The sequence below is a fragment of the Jaculus jaculus genome, chromosome 12 (genome assembly GCF_020740685.1).
Source record: "Jaculus jaculus isolate mJacJac1 chromosome 12, mJacJac1.mat.Y.cur, whole genome shotgun sequence".
Taxonomy (NCBI): Eukaryota; Metazoa; Chordata; class Mammalia; order Rodentia; family Dipodidae; genus Jaculus; species Jaculus jaculus.
The window spans coordinates 104,167,118-104,187,800 of NC_059113.1; positions in this window are offsets into that span (position 1 = coordinate 104,167,118).

Here is a 20,683-nt window from a genome sequence, read left to right on the forward strand (position 1 = left end):
TTTTACTTGGGTCTCGTATCACTACTTGAAATGCTCTCCCAAGATTCCTCCACTCTGGTCAACCAGAAGCTGAGCACTTCCCAGCGCTGTCAGTTTAGGTGACCTGTGTTCACCTGAAAGATGGAGGTTTTCTTCATCCTCATAGGCCAAATGCATCTGCATGCCTGACCAAACCTTCAAAGATTTATAGATTCCTGGGTCCTCTTTTTCCACATGCTAACTCATCTTTGATACCCTATCTCATATACTCCAGAGATCTGAACAATGCTGGCTTCTGATTTTTTCTTCCCGTTCCCTAAGAATTTTCCAGTCTGTGCTCTGCCTCCCTCTGCCTATCACTAGGAAAGGTATCAGGGAACCACAGAGCATACCATTTGTGTCTGCAGTCTCTCAAGGACCATAGTACCTTCTTGCCAGTGTTCCCATACCTAAAAGGAACTCCTTTAGCTCTCAAGAAGCAGTTTGTCCCAGACCTATCGCCTCATTTGATGAAAAAAAAATGTTCCTTTTCATTGTACTCTTTCACTTATATCTAACTTACCTTTTCATGAAAATACCAGACCAAATCCAAAGAACTGATATGAGCTATGTTTAAGATTTTTCTGAGGGATTGTCTTATTAGACAAAGCTCACATGGAATGAATGGAAAACACATCTTCCTCATATTGTTTTTCATTGTAAGCTGTCTACATCTATCTATCTATCTATCTATCTATCTATCTATCTATCTATCTATCTATCTATCCATCTATCTATATAGCTTTACCAGGCTGCAGGTTCTTCAGCTGTAAACATGGAAGTTAAAAATCATTGTGTTTATTTACCGGGGAGCTAAAAATTGTATTTAGCATTGATTTGCCAAGGCTGGCACATCTCCAAATTGTCCTCTTTTGCCTCATTTACATTCTGAAACCATTTCTGTTCCCTGGAGTCTGGGCTCAGCTACACCCTTAGCAGTAAGTGTTGGGTAACAGGAGCACTTTGAAGAATGGCGAATTTATAATTATTTTACCATAATACAATTTGCCACCAAGGTAATAGGGAGAATAATTATGCCAAGGAACTTCAACTCAGTGCATTATTTTTTATCCCAATCCCCAATTCCATTCTGGCTGCCTTTGGTTACAAATTTATCTGTAGCTATAATGAAGTTACCCAGCGGGGTTGACAAGAAGAAAGTTGCGGGGATTGGTAGCTAAAAAGTATTTGTTATGAAATAGTCCAAAGACGATTCAACTCCGTCATATTTCTTTTTTATCACTCAGTGGTGCAAAACATATTTCTTTTGCTTTTGTCCTCATAATTCATCTTCCAGTGGATGGCTGCTGGGTAGAAGTGGCTTCAATTTATTTCTTCCCTGTTTGCCACACCACTATTTATTTAATTCAGGTCCTTGTTAAAGTTTTCAATTATACTCTTAAAAGTCAACAAACAGTTTTAGCAAAGAGTCACCTGAAGGATATTGAACAGGAAATATTAAAAGAGGTACTTTTACATTCACGTAATGTACTTGGATCATAATTAGCTCTCACTTTCTTTTTTCCTCCCTCCCCATCTCGTTTCCACCAAACCCCTTCACCTTTGCGACTATTCACCATTTCATTGTGGTGACTTGTTTTGCCCTCCTCCACCATCCATAATAATGTGTTGATGGGCCCAGTAATATGCCGATCTCATACAGGCAATGGCAAGCCACTGTAAAATCACGATATATTTTTAGACAAATAATTAATTTCAGTTGCAGTGGCTAAGAACACAAACCAGAAAAAAAAATGAAGTGTAACAAATTAAAATATTAGTAATCCTACATTTCATGATTCCAAATAAATAAAACAGAAATGTTAGCAATACATATTTATGTTATCATTTATTATATATGCACAATATGATAGCTGTTGAGATTGCTGAGTTACCGTGGTTCCTTTTTTTCCTCTTTGTGCTGTCCTTGGCTTAATTCCTTCCTGTATTGAATCCAACCATATTGAGCTCGTTAGTTTCCAGAAAGCATATCACACTCTCCCTCCTAACTTCTCTCTTTGTCTTCCCCACATTTCACATAACCACTGCCAACTCATCTTCTCTAGGTTATCTACTTGTTCACAGAATTCTTTCCTGGCATCTCCAACAAGAAACAGGTCTATTTTCAGTTGCTGTAACCTCCCATCGGAACCTGTATTGTCCTTACTATAATACACCAATGTTCATCCTTTGAGATATTTTGATAACTGTCTGGGGTAACTTCTATATTTATCTTATTGCTACCATATATCTGATATCCTCCCACAATACTATTTTATGGAGTGGCCTCTCAGGAAATACCTGTTAAATAAATGAATTTTAAGATTTTATTTTGTGGTGGTTTGAATTAAACTCACGTGGTCTGAGTGCTGGGTCCCCAGCTGGTGAGCGGTGTGGGCATTGTAACCTTGATAAAGGAGGTATGCTCATTGGTGCTATAGTCAGCTCTCCCTTGCCAGTTTGGCACACTCTCATGCCATGGTGTTCCACCTGCTGTGGCAGAGGTGACGTCCAGCCTTTGCTCATGCCATGATTTTCCCTCCATCATGAAGCTTCCCTCAAGTCTGTAAGCTGAAATAAACCCTTTCCTCCCACAAGCTGCTTTTAGTCCGGTGTTTTGTGCCAGCAGTGAGAAGGTAACTGCAGTCCACTTGAATCAGTAAGTCCACAATTTTTTAAAGACACACATAAACACACACACACACAGAGTTATCCTTAGCCATTCTTATGGAATCAGTAATAGTACAAGCCCCTCACTTACATACCACGTTCTGTCGCTCAAGTGCCTTGTGTAAAATGGCAAAACATTTGTGTGTAGTCTAGGCACATTCTCCTATATAGTCTAAATCATTTCCACATTATTTATGGTAATGCAATGCACATGTTATGTAGGTAAATAGTTGTCAAGCTGGTGGATAGATGTTAGGGAATCTTACCAAGAAAAATAAGTCTATGAATGTTCAGTACGATATTAAGCATTTTCCCAATATTTTCAGTCCATAATGAGTTGGATTCATAGATGCAAACTCCATAGATATGGAGGAAGAGATGCACAAATTCATAAACACAGACACACATAAAGAAAACCTAGCCAGGTGTGGTGGCACACTCCTTTAATCCCAGCACTTGGGAGGCACAGATAGGAGGATTGCCATGAGTTCGAGGCCACCCTGAGACTACATACTGAATTCCAGGTCAGCCTGGGCCAGAGCAAGACCCTATCTCATAAAACCAAAAAATAGAAAAAAGAAAAAAGAAAGAAAACATTTTGCTGTGTGGTTAGGAAACTGGTGCGACAGAAGCTGTTGACCTACTTACCTGTGATTAGCCTACAACAGTATTGAAAACACAAAGTAGATATCTGCATATGACTGAATAATGGATCATGAGGTGATCACTTATATTTGATTCATATCATGCTAGAAACAATAGGTTATTTCCTCTACTCGAATAATTTATAAATTGAATTTATTAATTGAGATAGTTCAATAAGCTTTATTAAACCCACTTAAAATTTGTATTTAATTAAGATTAATTGGAAGGTACTGACCTCAACATTGATACATTGATAGATTTTCCCTTTAATATAATGTGGTAGAACCTAGAGGAGGTGAAGCCTGCTAGGATATTAGATTACTGGGGGCATGCCCTGGAAGGAGATGCACGGACGCTATTCCTTTCCTCTCCTCTCTTTCTCTCTCTCCCCACACACAGGATTTTCTAGCAGGCAAAGACATCCCCCACTCCTGTCACAACATACTGTGTCACCACGGGTTCAAAGCAATAGGGCTAGTGACCACGGACTATGGGTCTGCGAAACCATGGGCAATAATGAATCTTTTCAACTTTATGTGATTTCTCTGAGGTACTCCGTTACACTGATTGATAGCTTAAAGTGGATCTTCTTTTGGATTTTGATTATTATATTCAAGGTAACATCAACATGGACAGTTTATTAAGAAAGATAAAAGTACTCCTGAAAGTGGGAGTGGGGTCATGAGTTAGAAAATGGCATATGCTCCAAGCCATAATTTTGATTATTATGCTAGTCTGTTCACAGGATTTTGCCACAGTTATCACTATCTTATATCCACAACTTTTCACTTTAAATCTAAAGAGACAAAAGATGTAAGAAATATGCTCGGGGCTTAGGCCGATCAGATGAATCTGCAAGCATCTAACAGTAGCAAAAGCTCCTTGAACATCTCATTAACTTCCTTCTAGTATGTACCTTAAGTCTGAGAATGTACTACAGGTCAACAGAATTCCTTGCAGTCCTTCAACTCAGACTCAAATACCTATTTCCTTTATGCAAAAATAATACCTATTATATACACAGCATTTTACTTTTAGACGAAAAAAAAAAAACCTCTCATTTACCAATTCTCTACTGAAAGTAGAACCATGCAGGTTAAAGATCTGCTGGGTACATCTGAGATGTACTGATGTTGAGGGGAAAGAAAAGAGTCAGTCAAGCATTATATGTTCCACTTGGTAAGTGAGTGGAAATGCATTTTGTTTGAGAACAGAGCTTACTAAATGGTAGCTATCATTCAAACAACTGTGTCACATAAAATGTTTCTCTGAAACCAAGAATTTCAAGATGTTCTTTCCTCCCTTCCCACCCCCTCACCTACCCAGTGCTAAGGATTGAACCAGGATCTTAGGAGTGCTGGCAAGCACTCATCTTCATACCACTTTTACTTCAAGACGGGGTCTGAAGGCCTGGCTTTGACTCCCAGTTCCTTCATAAAGCCAGATATAGAAAGCACCTTACATGTCCAGAGTTCTTTTGCAATGACTAGTGGGCCTGGTGTGCCCATGTGCCCATGCTCTTTCTCTCTCTCTCCCTGTCTCTCTCTCTCTCTTTCTCTCGTGTTCTGTGTGTGTGTGTGTGTGTGTGTGTGTGTGTGTGCGTCTCACTAATTCTCTCATCAATTAAAAACATAAATATTCAAAGAGAGACAGAGTCTCATCCAGTTACCCACACTGGCTTTCCTCCTGCCTCAGCCACCTGAATATCTAGGAGTATAGGTGTGTGCTTCTTTTCGCAGCTAAACAGATAAGCTTAGTGAAGATAAAGCCAAGTTCTATTAAAGCAAATATATTAACAAACATTCCTGTTTGATTATTCTATCCCATTCACAGCATTATGTTAAAGCTGATGGCATAGCCAAAAATTTATTCTATTGTTTAAGTAGATAAAGCAAGGTAATATTGTCTAAGTGACCAGGTTTATTAAATGCAATCCGTAAACATCACACAAACTGTTTCTTATTAAAAATATAATCTTCCTTCCTATATCCATTAGGAGAAACATTCTAGTGAAATATTTTGCCCAATACCTTCATTCAAAATGTTATGACTATACATGTGGAAACTTGAAACTCTGATACATGATGATTCTTGTTACATTACCTCTCAAATAGCCAATGTAAATTTTGTAAAGTCAAAGTTTAACTATTACATTGACCAATCAAAATGACCTATATTCAAAAACTTTATGTCATAATGGTAAATGTATTAATTACAAATGATGAATATTACAGAATATATGAACTTTAATTAAAAGCATAGCTCCTTAAAATATATATGATTAATAGTTATCTATGTTCATCCTATTAGATAATAATACATCAGAACTTCTTACTATGTAACTTGTTACATATTGATCACTTTTTCCCATCCTACCCTCATCCTCTAAAAGACACTAGAATTCTCTTAACTTTTACAAGATCATTTACTTTAAATTTCACATTTGAGTGAAATAATGTGCTACTTGCTTTTCTGTGCCTAGTTTATCTTATATAACACAATGACCCCCCCCCCAAGAACATTCACATACTGGTAAATGACATGATTCCATTTTAAAAACTTTTATTGACAATATCCATAAATATAAACGATATACCATGATCATCATCTCCTCCTACCACTCTCCCAAATCCTCCTCCTCAGTCCCCTCTTCACTGAATCCCTTTTTTCCAAGTAGGCTCTCATCTATTTTGATGTCACCATTTTTTCCTCCCATTAGGCAGATCTTTTGTAGGTAGCCACTGTGAGGTTTTGAACATCAAGGCCACTTTGTGTCTGGAAGACAGCGTTGTGAGTACCCTTCCCTTCCTTTGTCTCTGAAGTTCCCTCTGCCACCTCTTCTTCGATGATCCCTGAGCTCGGAGGGTATGACAGAGATGTCTCACTTAGTGTGAACACTCCACTGCCACTTCTTCTTGGTACCATGGTAAGTTTTAAGTCATTCTAGTAGTCACCACCATCTGAACAGAGAAGCTTCTCTAGCCAACAGTGACAGTAGCATTAATACATGGCAATAAACGTAAGTATTCAGAGGGCAGTTTGGCGGGCATGATATATATTATCTAGAAAATGGTATTAGCTTTCCCACCAAGGCTAGGGAGATTCCATGTTTTCATAAATGAACAATTTTCCATTGTATATATGTAGCACTTTTTTCTTTATTTCTTCATTAGTTAATAAATTTTTCAGCTGTTCCCTTCTCATGCATATTGTAAATAGTATTGTGAAGACCTCTGCAGTGTAGATGTCTCTTCATCATACTAATTTCATCCTCTTTGGATACATACAATAGTGAGTCTGCTGATATCTAATGGTAGATCTCTATATATATAGCCTCAAAGCTCCCATAATGGTGGTGATAAGTTTTACTCCCAATGACAGTTTCCACTGCTACCCTTGCTTCCACCCAAGCGCAATGCAGAGACCACAACAAGCACTCACCCCAACATGTCCATCCAGCGCTCACAGATGCTCAGGTGCACACTGGTTCTCTATGCTTAATTGGTCAACTGCACATTGTATAGTCATTAATATCAATAAAAGTTGTCTCAAGTTTTTCCCCTCAAAATTGTCTCCTAATATTTCCTCAAAAATAGGCATTCTAATAATCTCTTCAGACTTTTTTAATGCTACTTGTGTGTTTACATCTTCTAACCATGGCCCCTTTCATACTCCAGATGTAGTGTCCATGAGAAGAAACAGTACGTCTGCAGCTTCGATAGTGCTAGAAAGAATGCCAGATATTTTGTGCACAGAAGATAGTTAATATGCATTCTTTAGAAGAATAAATGGACAAATGGCTAGAGCCATACAGGAATTATTTCAGGGTTGTGTAAGAAGGTCTGTGAAGGGATTTTAAGCATTCATAAAAATCAATCTCTGGCTGTTTGTATGGCCTATAGACATGAAGACTTCTAAACATTTTTAAAACATTATTATTGAAAATAGTTAGATCGTCAAATATACATTAAACATGTATAAAGGCAAGTCTAACTCAATATACAGAGATAACTAATTATTGCTATTAATTATAATGCCTTACAAAGAAAATGTCAGTGTAATGAAAATAAGGCAAGTTTGGGGGGCAAGTTTTTATATTTCTCATATATACCTTACATTCTTTTAAAATTTTTTATTTACAATATAAATGTAAATTGTAAAACATCAAAATAGCAGAGTTAGGGCTGAAGAGATGGCTTAATGCTTAAGGCACTTGCCTGCAGGGCCAAAGGACATCGATTCATTTCCTCAGTACTTACATAAAGCCAGATGCATAAGGTAGCACCTGCATCTGGAGTTTGTTTCCAGTGACTACATGTCCTGGTGTGTCCATTGTCCTTCTCTATCTATATGCCTCCCTCTCAAATCAATAAATAAACAAAATATTTTTTAAAAGAATAGCAGAGTTAAATTGTCTACACTCACCAGAGAATGAGTAAAAGGAAGAAGAAAAATAGGAAAGGAGGGAGGGAGGAAGGAATTGAAGAAGAGAAGGAGGGAGGGAAGAAGAGTAATAACTGACATAAAATAAGCCGGTAGGAAGATAGGTGGGCAGAAGCAGAGAGAGAAGTTTTCCAGGGACATTAACAACAGGCCTAATTTTAACTCTTCATCAGGAAAATAACACACTTTTCCCACAAACAAAGTAATTTTCAAACTTGACTCATCTGCATGTTAATAGGAAAAGATTTCAATTTTACCAGTGTCTGTTACAGACTGGAAATGTCCCAGGTCCCTGCTATTTCAGAAATAGTCATTAGAATTTAATATTAGTGTCTGTTGCACTCATCGTCTGAATATTTTAATACATAGAAGGAAATAACTCTTCAAGGGAAAACACTTGAAAATGCTGTGTTTAATTAATACCCAAGGGAAACCATATAAAAGAAAAAAAAAATTTAGTTGTCACATACTAATTTTAAACACTGTTTACCAGATTTATGTATGTGGCCTTCTCCAGCCTCTCACTCAGTAGTGTGCTGGTGGAAGAGCGGGTCTGTGGAGAACAGATTCTTGGCTTCTAGAATTCAGCAAGTAACAGGAATCGAGAATACATATACCATAGAAAAACCCCTGAATTCTAAGACGTAAGGCACAGCCTCCATGACAAACACCCGCATACGCACACGCAGATGTAAAGGAGGCAAGTGCTGACGCCGGCCTGCGAGCTAGCTATCGTCTTACACGGCAAGGAGCTGTACGGTGAACATGATACCATATGTGAAGGCTTGTCAGAATGCCTTAGTCAAATCCATCTTAAAGTAGTGGTTTACAATGCACTTAAAAATTAGAAGGTAAGGCTGGAGAGATGGTTCGGCAATTAAGGCGTTTGTTTGCAAAGCCTCATGACCTGGGCTCAGTTGCCCAGTACCCACGTAAAGCCAGATTCACAAAGTGGCGCACGCATCTGGAGTTCATTTGCAGCAGCTGGAGACCCTGGCATGTCCATTCTCTCTGTCTGTCTCTCTTCTCTATTTCTCTCTGCTTGCAAATAAATAAATAGAAATACAAGAAGCTAGAGGCTCCACCCTCTTTAGCCTTAATGCATGGACAGAAAAAGCAGGATTTATATCTGAGTTGAGTTAGATAAATGTAAAACTCTATTTACTGAAGGAAGAACTTCTTGACTCTGGACTACATCAGTTTATCAATAAGCCAATATATGCAAACAATGGAGAAGGGTCATAGAGGGTTTGCAAGGCCAGATGCCTAGTACGTGAGTTATTTTCTTTTTTTAATGTTTTATTTATTCATTTATTTGAGAGAGACAGAGAGAGGGAGGGAGAGAAAGAGAGACAGATAGATAAGGGGCACGCCAGGGCCTCTAGCCACTACAGAAGAACTCCAGATGCATGCACCATGAAGTGCATCTGGCTTATGTGGGTCCTGGGAAATCAAATCTGAGTCCTTAGGCTTCCGAGGCAAACGCCTTAAATGCTAAGCCATCTCTCCAGCCCTCCAAATGCTATTTTGATTTGATATTTATAGTAATTAAATGAGTCAAGTTTTATTCCTGTTTACTCAAGGAAAGTTCTTAAAAGACAACTTGCCAACCTGATTCCTCAATCAAGTATCTTTTAATTCCATCCAATCTATTGCTGTTATCACTACCGGTGCGTCTCATGAAGTTCAGTCCCGACCTTAGAAGGCAGCCATTTAGTACAGCTCAGCCCCCAGGGATATCAGCCACCATCCAACTTTGGCTTTAGATTCCCATACATAGGATTTTAGAAATGACCCTCGGAGTCATTCTCTGATGGAATTCTCTTTTTTGTTGTTATTGTTGGCTTTTGAGATAGGTTCTCTCTGTAGCCCAGGCTGACCTAGAATTCACTTTGTAGTCTCAGGGTGGCCTCAAACTCATGGCAATCCTCCTGCCTCAGCCTTCCACGTACTCTTTTGTGTCGAGACAGATTCTCACTCTGTAGCTCTGGAATTCACGATGCTCCTGCCTCAGCCTCCTGAGTGCTGGAGTGATGACAAGCGTGTACCACCATGCCCAGTTGTGGTATGCAATTCTCCATCTCCATCTGTGCTTTATACATAATTCTGGCTCTTCTGAATACTTTGCCATAGTAGTGATAAGGTGTGAAGGTGGGGAAAAGCATCAAATGAAGTAAATTGGGTCTTCTCCCCACCCCTTGGAATTTAGAGCTCCGGGGACGCTCAGGGGTGACCTTGTTGCGCACACCTTTGCTGCGCATGCGCTGAGTTAAAGCAAGTTCTCACTGAACATGCGCAGTGGATGCTGTCCCCAAAGGCACGGAGAAGACTGGAGGACAACTTCCACTAGCCCAGCAGCCCTAAGGCCTGACTCAAACAGATGCTAGCCAGAGTCTGGGAAGGGTCCGGACCCCGGAGACAGAGCCTAACCCATTCCCCCTATCCACCCACCCCCCACCAACATCAGACTCCTAGATTCCAGAGCTGTGAGGCAAGGAGCTGCCCTTGTTCTAAGCCTTTTCTGGGTGTAGTGGTTTGAAAAGGCATCCTTAGGAAACTCACACAGTGAGATTATCTTACTCGCTGGGAAGCTTACTGTTTAGTCCATCGTTTTCTCTGTTCACATCTACCATGGACTGCAATGTCCCCGACACTTCATAATGGCCTTGAATATAGCTACACTGTGTTCCCTCCAAAATTCATTGCAGAAGGCAAGAGCCAATGTGGAGGTGCTGAGAAGTGAGACCTTCTGGGATGTGATGTTCCTTACCGAGGGTCTGGAGTGAACTCACTTAGGTCTGTCATTTTCTTACCACATGAGGATGCCCAGGCAGTGCCATCCTTTAGAAACAGGCCCTTAAAAGACATTGAGCCTGCTGGCTCTTAGCTCTTGGATTTCCCAGCCTCCTGAGCCAGAGATTATCCACATGGTGATTCTTGATGCAAGCAAGCTAAGATAGGCTTCTCTTTCCTCTCCAGGTCCTTCCTCTTCCATGCGTGAATTTTAAGAACATATGGTTTTGTCTGGTTTTCATCTTGTCTCCCCCTTAGTCTGGTTGAAGACATGAATTGGCCCTTAGATGTATGTCTGTAACGTCTTAATCAGAGGACTGGAGAGAGGGCTGTGCAGTTGTGGACTCCTCACGAAGTGAGAGCTCAGAAGGCTGCCGCATGGCACAAGGAATGTCCACGCCTGCCTGGCCTGCCTCCTCCTAACAGCCATGAAGTAAGTGCTCCAGATGAGAGCCCAGCCCAGCACGGGCAGTTCTTAGAACTGATGGAAAACTGAGAGCCATTTCTTGTATTATTTTATTATAGCTTCAGCCCCTGAAATCATTTTCAATACCAGATCAAAGAGTGGGCTGTTAAAATCAGACCATAGAAACTAATCATTGGAGTTGCAGACAACCTTTTGCCCTTTTTGTGGAAACAGAGAAGCAAAAGATGAACGAGAGTCTCACACTGATTTCTGAAATGTGTCATCAGGTACCTGGCACTGTGGAAATTTGCCATCCTGTTCTGTGGCAGCCCAAGGTGCCATCTGCACTGAGAGGCCTGGAAACTTGACGGGGATTACCAGCCTCTGCCTCAGCAAGAGCAGTCCAAGTCTCTCATTTATGGAGACAATATTTTTCACACCCAAATCAGGTTGCAGTGTCTGACAGGTGCAGCTGAACATATGGGAACAATGAAACAAAACATTTAAACTCAAGATTGTCCTAGAAAACTCAGCATCTATGTCAGCCTAAAGTGATCTGAGCTGTTAGCCCAAGTAACTCTCAGGGAGAAAAAAATTAAACTTCTGGTACATTCGTCTTAAAAGTTTTAGAAAGTGGGTGATCAAAATTAATTCTGATCTCAATGTTGAAAAGCTTTATATTAATGTTTAGCATGTCATTCTATTATGTTTTACAAAGTTTTATTTAGCCAAACATGGTGGTGCACACTTTTAATCCCAGCACTTGGGAGGCTGAGATAGGAGGATCTCAGTAAGTATGAAGCCACCCTGAGAATACATAGTGAATTCCAGGTCAGCATGGGCTACAGTGAGACCCTACCTCAAAATAAAATTTATTTCCATTAGGAAGCATTTTTTAAAAACGAAGGGTTGGAAAGATAGCTTAGAGGTTAAGGCACTTGCCTTCAAAGCCAAAGAACCCAGGTTCAAATCCCCAGGACCCATGTAACCCAGATGCACAAGGTGGTGCATATATCTGGAATTCCTTTGCAGTGGATAGAGACCCTGGAACACCCATTCTCTCTCTCTCTCTCTCTCTCTCTCTCTCTCTCGCTTTCTCTCTCTCTCTCCCCCTTTCTCACTCTCTCTCAAATAAATAAAAATAAATTTTTTTTAAAATGAAAAACCCCATTGTTGAAGAACTATTTGTATGTGAATACAACTGACTTTTTCATAAACTCACTATCATTAATGTTAATTTAGTTCATGTTAATGACAATAATAGTACTAGGTGCTACGAGCAATTGAGAACAGCCTATGCACCAGACATTCTTAAGTGAGATAATGCATGTATTAAATCTTCTACATATTCCGTCTCATTTAATTCTCTCAGCAATCCATAATTTATACAATTTTAACTCCTCCATGTTATATAAGAGAACATTTTAACTCAGTCATGCAGCTAGAAAAATCACACAGCAGGATTTGAGCCCAAATCTTTCTAAATTCAAAGTGTGTGTCATTATCATGTGGTGAGCAAGAGAGTCAGTTCACTAGAAGAGGTCTTTCATGAACCAGTTCTTAGCCTTTCCTACCTGACTCATAGTGGAATCTTGGAACAAGTCCCACGTGAGCTCCCAGAACGTTAGCCAGCATCCTCTTCCTCTCCACCCAGTGCTCAGGAGGCAAGTGTGGAAGAAGGCAGAGAATAGTCAGGTTGGCTCTGATTATGCAATTATATTCTGAACTGGGAAGTGGGTTTATTCACCTTACTTGACTATGAAATTACCTGCAGTAAAACAATAAAAGAAAGTAGCAACAAAATGCATGGCACATTTTATAGGATTATATATTGTGTTTTTTTTTAATTAAAATTAGAGCATGAATCATACTTGGATGATGAGTATTGTCACATTCAGTGATGATGAATTTGCTGAAGAATAGCCAATATGCATCAGATAAAAACATTCTGTGTTACCATGGTGATCTATGGATTGACACATATATGTATTATGAAACTTTTCATTTATGAACAAGAAATTGTAACTATGAAAAAAAGGTTAGTCTATCGTATTTGCTTTTTTGTGAGAATCTGTCCTATTACCATGCCCCCAAATGTACATGATTGTGTTAGTATGTAGTAGCCCGTTGACAAAGGACAATCTGACTGATTAAAAAGCAGGCTGCTGTGCTTAAATATGTTCTGTTACCATGGAAACAATTCTACTTTGACTGGGAACATATCGTGTTCTAAAGAGAGCAGCCTGTTGTTATGGCAATGGGAACTTCAGCAATTTTCCAAAAAGGAAGACTAACACGGTAAAAATAGGGGAGGTGTCAGCAGAGAGACACGTGGGTAACCAGTGCCCTTACCTTCAGTAGCTTACAGCTCAGAGGCTGGAGACGGCAGGTGCCAATTCACACCCCTGGGGAAATGCCAATGCCCTCTGCTCCTCCCTTATTTTATTTTTAACTTCTGAATAATGAATAATAATGGGGCAGAATTATACCTGGTGACTTCAGTTTGTCATTTATATGGCCACCATATACGATGCTCTGTCAAGTCTGTAATAGAAAATGTGTTGGGAATGCTAGAGACATCATAAGTTTTTTATTTATTTTATCAGATGATGATGGTGATAGTCAAACTGTACAGAGTACTTGCTGTATCTTAAGCACTATCTTCAAACTTTTTGTCATATTCATACATTCAAATTCTCTTAGCATTTTTATGAGAGGGCATTATCTCTGTTTTACAAGAACTAAACCTGAAATACAGACTGATTAATCAAATTCTCCAACGCCATACCATGAAGAAGTGTGACAGCGAGGAAGAATTCCTGTCCACACTCTAGGATTTCCTAAGTCCCCGTTGCTTTTAATTTACTCGTAATAATATTAAATTTTAATCATAATTTAAAATGCCAAGTTATACTCAGCCACTAAAGTTTTTTTTTTTTAATAGATGAGTATAAATTTTAGGCAGGAACATGAGTTGTAACTGAACTAAATAAAAATAGAGTATCTTTTCTCAACACTGACCTTATTATGGTAGAGCACTGGATCTCTGAATTAGTTAATATTCAAACAACTCAGGGTCATTTCTGCAAATTTGAAAGCCACATATGGAGTGAAAAGAATAGAATTTCTTGGGGATTATCCTGAATATGTTTGTAGGTTTGAGGTACATATGCAAATATGAAAATCACAAGTAACGGATTTTCTGTGATTGGACTCTAATCAGAATTGCAAAATATTTCATTTCAGGGACTTATGCCTTTTATTAATCAGAAATGTTCAGCCTGTTAAGCCAAAGTCATTACTCCTATAGTGTGCATGTTGCAGAGGAATCATGGATCCATCTCATATCAGCCTTATAGGCAGTGGTTACGTGTTTCAAGAACAAAGTTCCACTTGGTGTTTTGAAAAACATGTTCTTGAGAAAAAGTTACTTTTCCTGCTACATTGTTTCCCTTTGTAAGCAGGTAATTTTTTTTTTTTTTTGGTAGTTTCTACAAGGATAGTGACTGACCTGATGAAAGATGACAGAATAAAAATCACTGTGCTATCATTAAAAATATTCCCTTTGATCTCAGAGACAGGGAAGAATGCCACTAGTATAATGCTATCAGTGTTGAGCTGGAGACCCTGGCCAGTGAAGTGGGGTGATGGGACCAGTTAGCTGAAGTCTAGTGATCATTTCTTTCCCGTTAACATTGAAACACTTAGTAGCTGACAAGAAGATATTCTCAAATAAAGAGCTCTGCAAACAGTAATTTTCCTAAGTAGCAATGTGGGTTATTCTGCACTTTTCCAGGCAGATGCTTGGATACCTTGCCAACAAAGATACCACAAGGAGGGCCGGGCTCTCCCGCCTCCTACAAGAACAAAATGGCATTTCGCCTTGTTGCGGGGGCAGGGAGGCTGAGCTTACTTCTAAGCTTGCCTCACTCAAGAGGATCATGCGGTTCTTAGGAAGCTGGAAATGTGTCCCTGGTCTTCAGGGAGAGAGCAATGCTGGAGACAGAGGGAGACGAAGCCCTTAATGAGCGTGCACAGATGTGTGGGCACTCTAGAGGGTGCACAGAATAGCTATGATTTCTAATGTTGTATCAGTCCTGACTGACACCACTTATCTATTAGTGTGTATATTGTGCCTCTAGAATTCATGCTTCACCTTAGAGCTGTTCCCTTATAACCAATAACTGATGCTTAAGGGGAAAAAAATACCACCCAAAGAAATACAACCTATCAATAAGTAGATAATGGAGGTGCAGTACGAACAAAGTTCTCACACACCTTGTTCATTTCCCTAGAGCAAAATGCCCATCAAAAAGTCGTAAAGTGGGGGCTGGAGGGATGGCTTAGTGGTTAAGCACTTGCCTGTGAAGCCTAAGGACCCTGGTTTGAGGCTCAATTCCCCAGGACCCACGTTAGCCAGATGCACAAGGGGGCGCACGTGTCTGGAGTTCGTTTGCAGTGGCTGGAGGCCCTGTCGCGCCCATTCTCTATCGTGCTCTCTTTCCCTCTCTCTCTCTCTCTCTCTCTCTGCCTCTTTCTCTCTCTGTCTGTCACTCTCAAATAAATAAATAAATAAAGTCATAAAGTGTTACTAGAGAATATTCTCTTATAGAAAGAATGTTTTGCCAAATCCAGTCAGTGGTTGTTTTAATAAATCTGTTTATATTTTTTTTATTTCTCTATTTTCCCATAAGACAACATCACAATTTTCTATAGCAGTTTCATTATTTTCAATAGATCATGAGACTTATTGCTTCTTGATTCAGAATCTTTATTTCTTAAAGTGTGTTGTATGTATGCCCGGCCTTCCCACACTCTTTCCCAGTGCTGTGCAAATCCTGAAGGCACTTGCTCTGTTTCCTCTGTGCTTCTGCCCCACTTTTGTGTTCACTGGTAATTTTCTCTCTCTCCTCTCGCTCTTCTCCTCCTGGCCTTCCACCCTCTGTCAGCCGTGCGCAGTGACACCACACACAGCCACAGCCTCTGCCTCTTCACAAAAAATCCTTTCCCCTCCCATCTTTGCATAATTAAAATGTGTGTCTAACACTGTCTCTAGGCAGACGGATTAAACAACTTTTAAAATGGAACATACTTGTTTTATCTATGCATATATGATAAAATATTATATGCAAAACTCTCCTGAAATAGACTGGCAATCTTTTGCTGGCCATCCTAATAATATTTTATCTGAGCCTATGCTGGAAAAAGCACTGAATTGGACTTTGGGTTAAGAGCTTGTGACCCACACCAGTCTGTGCTGTTCCGGAGCTCTCAGCATGCGGGAGTGGAGAGACAGCAACTACTGCTTGTAATTGCAACCCTCACACAGGAATCCAGAAAGATCTATCAGAACCCCAGGGAATGGGTTTGCTAGCTGAGGCAGGAAAACACACCTGTAAGAGGAGGAATATGGCGTTACATAACAGAGAAAAGCCTAAGTATTCTTAATGGGATGAGAGCGGCAGGAGCCGAGCCGGTACGAGACAAGGAGAGCTTGGGAAGCCGGAGCCACCAGGGGACGCTGTGAGGTGATGCTGAGAGGCAGCGGGAAGAAGGATGCAAAGCGTGCGCACTGCTAGACAGGGACGCGGGCAGAGTCAAGGAAGGGGGAATGCACGCTTCTATGCCAGCAGAGAAAGTTCTGAAAGAGGATCCAAAAGAGGAGAAATAGGTAGACAGGTAATAGATTGATGGGTGATAAATAGTTAGATGCCTTCAGATGAGAGATGGATAATTATAGATGATAGATAAATGATAGATAGATAGATGATACATAGATAGATTATATAGATAAATGATAGATAGGTAATTAGATAGCTAAGATAGGTAGATAGATGTCAGATAGATAGATAGATAGATAGATAGATAGATAGATAGATAGATAGATCAATTTACAGATGGTAAATAGATTTATAGAGGTAGACAATAGATAATAGGTAAATAGATAATAAGTAGGTGGATAGAGATAATGATCAGTATATGATGGATATATAAATAGATACATGACAGACAGTTGGATAGAGAGAGGTTACACATACATATTTCAGGGGGTGGATGGATGATTGATCAAACAATTGATCCATAAATAGGGCATTGTACATGTGTGTGTGTGAGAGCGAGAAAGAGAGAGAGAGAAAGAAAGAGAGGGATGTTTCTGCAACTGGGAGAGAATGAGAAGTGGGTTTCATGAGGAAGACATCTGTTCCACTTTGAAGTGAGATCAGAAATGCAGAGGTTTGAAGCAGATGGTAAGATGATTTGGGATTATCTTGTCTAATCGCATCATTCAGTAATAAGTTGTACCTATGTGTCTTCATGAAGAGCCGAGCCTGCAGCTTTGAATTTGCTTACATTAGATGATTCACATTTTACCATCACCTGCTATGGCTTATCAAAACTTAGAAGACACTTGGCTCTCTATAGTATTTCAGACTCCAGCCAACAAAAAGAGGCAAATTCTGCCTCGTTCCTTACTAATTCCTATGTGCAGGAGACCCCATGGTCACTCCCCACTGATGAATAAGTAATAATTGATCACATTGTTTAAGAAATAACAAGAAAAGCTTGTTCCTTGCTTCTGGTCTTCCCCATTCATTGTGTATCATACCTATGGTCATTTCATCTCCTTACTGGAAACAGACTGATTGACTGCATCTTGGGATTGTTGGAAGACCGCTTTCGCAGGGGTTACACACTGAGAGATGACTTGTGGCTGCCCTCAACCATGCTCTGTGGTATGGTTAATATTTCAACTTCACATCATCTAGAATGACCTAGGAGACAAAGCTTGGCATCCCTGAGATGGAGTGTCTGGAAATACCTACCTAAGTGTTGGCAGCATCATTTCACGGGCTGGAGCGTCCAGGACTGAACTTAAAAAGAAAAATCAGTCTGGCAGAAGAGTTGGATCCGTGGGCAGGAACATGAGTTTGACCCCCAGCGCCCCCACAAAAATATGGACATAGCTATATCTGTGTATAACCCAGCACTGAGGAACGCAGAGACAGAAGGATCGCCAGGCTCCATGGTCAGTTTAATTGAAAGGAGGTGCGCTCCAGGTTCACTGATAGATTCTGTCTTAGAGAAGTTCGTCAGAAGAGCAATGGAGGAGAACACCTGACAACTCCCTGTGGCCTCCATGCATATATGCATGAGGTGTGTGGTGGCTTGATTCAGCTGTCACCCATTAACTTAGGTGTTCTGAATTCTAGGTTCCCAGCTGATGGAGATTTGGGAATGAACACCTCCTGGAGTTGGTGTATTGTTGGGGGCGGGCTTAAGGGTGTTAGAGCCAATTTCCCCTTGCCAGTGTTTGGCACACCCTCCTGTTCCTGCTGTCCACCTCTGCTCATGTCATAGTTTTCTCCTACCATTGTGGAGCTTCCTCTTGAACCTGTAAGCCAAAATAAGCCTCTTTTTCCCCATAAGCTGCTCTTAGTTGGGTGATTTCTACCAGCAATGCGAACCTGGCTGCAACAAGGTACAAGGTACACACATATACATACAATACACACACTCAGAATGCTACACATACGTGCACACTACATATGCTTACACACACACATACCAACACACACACACACACTCACACACACACTGGAAAAAGTGAACTGAGCACAGTATTCATCTATCTCTGCTTCCTGACTGTGGATGCAATGTGACCAGTGACCAACAATTTTACACTCCTACCAAAATGCCTTCCCCTCATACCCTCAAACTATGAGTCAGAATAAACCTTTACTTCCTTAAGTTGCTTCTGTCAGGCAGGCTGTCACAACAGCAAGAAAAGTACCTAATACGCTGACCAACCCCTTCCTCCTCAAAGTCATCAGTAACCAATTACTCACTCTGGAATTTGGCAGGAACTGACATGAACCCCTCTGGGATCACCTACTGCACCCTGAGCCAGCATCGGATGTAAAACAGAAAAGGCCACAGAGGGATTCTGACAGTCATTTTATTCTATAGATAGCATGGAACAGCTAGAGATTTACTTCAGCACATAAACTGGTGAAATTTTTATAAGGGAAAACATAAAAGTTTATGTCATAAAATACAAAAATGAAATCACAGTATGTTTGCAAAAACTACTTATAAACTAAACATGAGTGACTGTTTCTTTGAACACAATTGTTCACGTTTGTCAAGTCAACATTAAGTACTTATGTCATCTGTGGAAATGAGGAAAAAGAAAGAAAACTTTTTAAATTGAAAATAGGAGAAAAAAAAAATCATGCCATTGAGAGAAACTGGCACTTCTCACTTTTCTAGCCACTTGATTTTCAGTAGCTCTGAATCAAGCAAAGAACCAGAAATCCAGTAGTCCAGTCTCTACTTTGAGATCAGGCTGATTTTCCTAAACCCTAAGGTAATCTAGGAGAATTCCTCTCACAATTACCAAAAGAAAATCAGTTTGAAAATAAGAAAGGACTCTGTCTGCTGCTTGCAGGCTTCCATCCCTGGTGGATGTACCTCATGACCTCCTGGCCGTGGGGAGCCAGCCCACTGTGACAAAAGCACAGGGTTGAGGAAGTTATCCATATTATGGCCAAGAGTGAAAAAGAGGAAGAGAAAGTGTCCTGTAGTCTTACAATTCCCTCCAGAGGCGTGGCCCTAATGATCTGAGTTCCTCCAGTGAGGCCCCATCTTAAAGAGACTGCTGCCTCTCAACAATGCCATGAACGAGAGGCTAGTGTTTTAACATACTGGGCTCTGGGGGACTTTGGTCAAGGTATACCTTAGATTTTAATTAGGCTCTGCTGCTTTGCTGGTTTAGTACAGAGCATGCCCGTCCTATCAATGGCTACCATCCACCTGGAATCAAACTCCCTACATCCTTCAGCTTCAGCATAATCCTCCACTGGGTTCACTTGAAGCGAGCATCCTCTCCCCCATGGCACTCCCTGCTTCCATTACATCATCTTCCCTCCGTGTTTTGAGGAGAGTGTCCACTCTGATGTTCCCTTGCAAATACCTTCCACGGTGTGTCACTCACAGTCGGGGTAAGATAACCTCACTGAAGGGTAACAGAATCTCTAATGCAGCTCTAATCCCCAAATACTTCTACGTTCCTTGGCTGCAAGTTAATTCCACTCAGGTAGCCACTGGGAGCCCTGATGTTCATTGTACCAGGCAAATGATATGAAAAGTTCATCGTCCACTTCTCAATCGCTTTGAAACTGAACAGTAACGCCAAGGATAGTGTGCCATCTTCATATAATATGCCATTCCTGGTAGTCAAGACATGATTTCAAATTAAAGTGCTTGTTTTGGGACTGTGATGGTTAGAGGTAAAGTGCCCACTGTGCAAGCCTTATGACCTGTATTTTGAATGTGGAACCCTAGGATCCATGGAAATGCCAGGAGGGCGGCATGACCCACCTGTAACCCCAGTGCTTGGGAGGCAGAGCCAGGGACCCTGGTGCAAGCTTGGAGTGGTTCAATCAGTCAAATTTGTGAGCTCTGGGTTAGTAAGTAAGAGACCCTGTCTGAATGAATAAGGCAAAGAGTGACCAAGGAGATTCCCATTGTCAGCCTCTGCTCTCGGCACACACACTCACACTCACACTCACATGTGCGTATGCATCTACACACATGTGTGCCCACATACGTGGGAACAAACATGCACGCATACGTGTATGCACACCAAACACATACGTGTTCATGCAAACAAAAAAGGAAGCCTTATTTTGACCATTGATTTCTAGC